Below are 4,831 nucleotides of genomic sequence, written 5' to 3'. Positions count from 1 at the left end.
ATCATATTCAGCACAGCTGGACCAAGTACATTATTTGCTTTCATCACTCATGTAGAAAATATGTGGAAAACAAACCCATAGTTCTACATCATGAAATTCAACTAACCAACCGGACTGCAAAGGATTTGTATGATGTCCAACTGAAAGATGAAAAGGGAAAATTAGGGGCTTGGCTTCTTGAGAAAATATGGCAATTAATGTGGAGTAGAAAAGGCAAGAAAAATATTGTCTGCCCAATGAAAAGAAAAGCCACATTAATAATGAATCATCTCCTAGTATTGGAAATAGCATGTATTTCATTAGCACGCCCTGCCTGAATACAATTTTTTCTATCTTCATCATTCTTCTCAGAGAACCTCTGCTAGGGCAAAAAACTCTTCTCAGAAGTTCAACAACATGTCTCAATATCCATCAACATCAAGCTCAAAACCCTTCCATACAAGAACCTCCTCCATGGAATTCTTAGATGAAGATTTGATGGACGTGACTCCTCTGCGTATGATACCAGGTGACGTCTCAAGGTTCCTCTTCCATGGCGGAGCTAAGCAAGGTAACACTCAAGAAAAATCTCTTGATAAAGAGGACATGCACTCTACTGGTCGAATAATAAGAAACCTAGTTACTAGGATACTGAATGAAGAGCATGGATTCAAGGATATCTTTACCCCTTTGTCCAGAAGGGACCCCTCTCCTGAGGTGAAACCCAAACTGAGAAAGATGATGACTCATCTAAAACAGAAAAGGAAGTAGTTGTTGAGGGACTGATCTCTGGGAAAAAACTCTTCCAGTATGTCCCCTAATACTGCTCAGTACATTGAGGAAGAAAAGTCTGAGGAAGAAGATGACACGCTGGTCAATCTTGTGAAAACAAGTGTAGCTAATAGACTGAGAAAAAGGAAGAGTATGGCTGAGATAAGGACAGGTAGAAAAGAAAAAGGGTTGCTGGAATAGGTCCCTCCAAATCATGGAGTAAAGTAGTGGTCAGGAAGAAGAAAGAGAGTGAGAGTTCTGAATCTAATGAGAATGTCGAAGACGATGTCCCAGACATCTCCTCTGACAAAAGAAAGGCTGTAAAAAAGTCTTCCAACAAAATTAGCTGCTGAGTATCCAGACAGATGGAGGTTTGTTACTCAAAGAAGGGTAGCGGTTGAAAGAGAATTGGGGAAAGAGACTGTGTTGAAGTGAAGGAAGTAATGGAATTAATCAAGGCAACTGGGCTTATGAAAACTGTGACTGCTCTGCCTCAATGCTATGAAGGGCTAGTCAAAGAATTCATTGTAAAACATTCCTGAGGAGAGTTATGGAAAAAAGCAGCAGGGAGGTTTGCAAAGTGTTGTCAGGGGTAAGTATGTGAAACTTTCACCAACCATCATCAACAAGTTCCTAGGGAGAGGAACTGGTGGAGGGGTAGATCTAGAGACCATAGTAATGAGATTTGTAGGATGATCACAGTTGGGCAAGTTAAAGAATGGCCTAGTAGGAAACACCTATCTGCAAGTAAACTAACTGTCAAGTATGCCATCTTGCACAAGATTGGCTCAGCAAATTGGGTACCCACTAATCACATATCTACCATCTCCATTGCTCTTGGGAGGATCATTCATGCCATTGGAACTCAGATAAACTATGATTTTGGAAAGTTTGTGTTTGATCAAACCATCAGACATGCCTCCACCAATGCTGTAAAGTTGCCCATTGCATTCCCTTCCATCATTTGTGGCATCATCCTGAGTCAACACCCAAGAATCCTAAGTGCTAGTGATATTCCAAGCAGGAGGAAGACCCCTCTATCAATTCACTATAAGCTTTTTGAAGGTAGTCATGTCAATGATGTTGTCATGACATCTGCCAAAAGGGAACCTGCATCTAAAGGGAACCTAATTGACCAGCTAAGAGAAACCTGCAGGGAATTGGAGAATGGTATAAATGTGGCCAAAGCAAGAAAAAAAGCTCTGGAAACTCTCATTTATAGCCTGGAAAAGGAGGAGATAGAAAAAACTGGTAAGGACTATAATGCAAAAGCACAGTCCTGTAACAACTCTGAAAGCTCTGATGGCTCTGAAGATGAAGAAGAAGGCGAAGATGATACTTCATCCTCTGATTGATGGTTCCTCCTCTAGTTTGTTAAAGAATGAAGATTGTGGAAGTTGGTGCTGATGGAAGGTTGATGTTTTTTGTTTTGTGGCAGTCCGTTTGATGCCTGTTATGTAATATTTAGGGCTCTTAAAGAGTTCCTTGAATTTGTTCATTATCTCAGCTTTCTACTGTGTATAATGATGGTGTGTACTTCCTGAATATTCTGTTCTAACATGCTTAATGTTATAAACATCAGTCTTAACTTTCTCTGCTAGGCTAATAGACATTTATTTTTTGTCTGATTGGTCACCTTTGGTCAATTTTGACTAAAAAGGGGGAGAAGTGCTTGATATGGAAGTTGGATGTGGCTGAACAGAAGTACATCTATTATTGAAAGAAGTGCACAGGTGCTACTACAATATGTTTACAGATGTCAAACAGGATGTCTGATATGGTGCACAGGTGCTGATGTTAAAGCAGATGTCAGTATGACATTCTGGGCTGGTACAGGTGCTGAAGTTACAGTAGCTGTTATTTGGTGAATGCACAGATTTAGGGGGAGAAGAAGTACCTTGTGCATTGTGCATTGTGTGTCTTACTAGTTACATCCATAACTAGTAATTTTGTTGTTGTTGCACAGATTTAGGGGGAGGAGAAGTACCCTTGTGCATATGTGTATTACTAGTAGCCATAGCTAGTAATTGTTTTGCTTCTGCTGCTGATTAAACTACTGTTAAGTTGTTTAACTGCTGATAGTTTGCCTTGTGAACAAAAAGGACAGATATATGTTTTAGCCAAAATTTGCCAAGGGGGAGTTGTTGATTCTAAGTGTTGGCAGCAATTTTGGTAAAACAAAGAGTGTTCACAAGATGTCATGTGTGATGTCTTAACATGAGATATCCTATGTACCTGCTGGAGTTAAAGAACATGTGCAAGCAGGATTGTTTCAGAATGCCACATACAATGACAAGGCTTCTGATATTGGTTGTACCTGCTGGAGCTTAATGGAAGACATGTTCATGCAGGATTGTTTCAGATGACATACACAATGTCATGGTATCTGATATGGTTGTACCTGCTATAAAAGGAAATTGGATTATGCAGGATTTTTCCAGGATGTCAGACCCGATGTTATGACATCCTGTACACAGAACATTCAGTATGAATGTCTGGTGTTTTGTGATTGCACAATTAATGGCAATCATTGGTTGATTGAAGATATGGCTAGTTCGCGCATTCAATCAGGGATTTCAACCAGATTTACTTATTTTCCAAGGAGATCTATACAGCTGATATAAAAAGATTTGATTGGAAAATAGAGTTAGGGTTTTCAAGTTGTCCAAGTCCAACAGATTGCTTCTATAAAAAGGGACTTAGAAAACCTGTTTGTACACACAACCAAGACTGAGCGAAATTTAGAGAGAGAGCTAGGGTTTGTGTCTGTAGGTCATTCAAGTCATCCATTGATGATTGAATTGGACTGATTTGTCTTCTTGATCAAAGCTGTGAAGCAAGATCAAGAGTGTATCTTCTTGATTGAAACTGTGAAGTAAAATCAAGAGTTTGTAATTGAAAAGTATTTTCTTTTCACAAGGGATTGTTGTTTAAGATCACGGGTGTGTGATTGTAAGGGAAGTGAGTGGGTTCTCATATCTAAGAGTGCTTAGGTAGAAGTTGCACGGGTAGAGATTAAGGTGAGAAAGACTGTAACTTGTTGAAGTGTACGGATAGTCTTTGAACTAATTCTATTATAGTGAATTTCCTTCCTGGCTTGGAAGCCCCCATACATAGGTGAGTTGCACCGAACTGGGTTAACAATTGCTTGTGTGATTTGCTTTACAATTCTGTTTGATTATCCATTGTGTATTAACAAATATTAGTGTCGTGACATTACCTTCGACATCTTATATCTGATACCAGAATTTCAGATTGCACCGGGGTTTGCAGAATAACCTCAGGGTTTATAAGAGGCAGAACTGGTTCTTTGCCGATGAGTTCCCTTCAGTGTCCGGAGGTTGCTCTGAACTCTGTTAGCTCTTCTCTCACTATATTTTTCCTGCCAGGGTAATAGGAATAGAATGAAAATTTGTTTCACTGAAACTCTGAATTTATAACCTGATTTTTGTGGACCTGTGGGCTCAAATGAGAGAGGCCCAAGTCCAAAAAATTTCTGTTATTTATTTATTATTTATTTTTTCGTTCTTTTTTTTTAACATGTGGGTTTCGCCTAGCGAGCATGACAGCTCATGAACAAACTTTTGCTCCTTCAAGATTAACGTTTTGACTGACGAATAAACCCCATTTGAAACTGTTGGAAGTATCTCAAGCCATTCCCTTGTGTTGACTGATCCTCTAAATAGAACCCACAAGGTGTCTTGGATGATACTCAAGCTTCAAACAAAAGATGTTAGTGACACATTTTGTGCTTTTGGTTAGTAAACAAAAGTAAGAGAAACAATGATGTATAATTCAAGCATGCTTGGTGATCTCAAACCAATCACAAGGAGTCCCACCCAAAGGCAAAGGGAACCAAGATGCTAAAGATCCTTGAGGCAATGCAAATGCAATGTTATGATGCCATGAGGGATCTTAGGGTCAAAATTGGGGTCTTACACTTTCCTTTCATTTTTTCTATTACAATAAAATGGCATCAATTTTTATGCACGCACTTTCTAAATAAAATGCATAAATCATAACATGCAGAGACACCACCGAGACCATTGATAACGACACTGCTACGATCTGGAATGATTTT

The sequence above is a fragment of the Lathyrus oleraceus genome, chromosome 7 (genome assembly GCF_024323335.1).
Source record: "Lathyrus oleraceus cultivar Zhongwan6 chromosome 7, CAAS_Psat_ZW6_1.0, whole genome shotgun sequence".
NCBI lineage: Eukaryota > Viridiplantae > Streptophyta > Magnoliopsida > Fabales > Fabaceae > Lathyrus > Lathyrus oleraceus.
The sequence above is the reverse complement of the archived record's forward strand: the minus strand, read 5'-3'. Positions refer to the sequence as shown.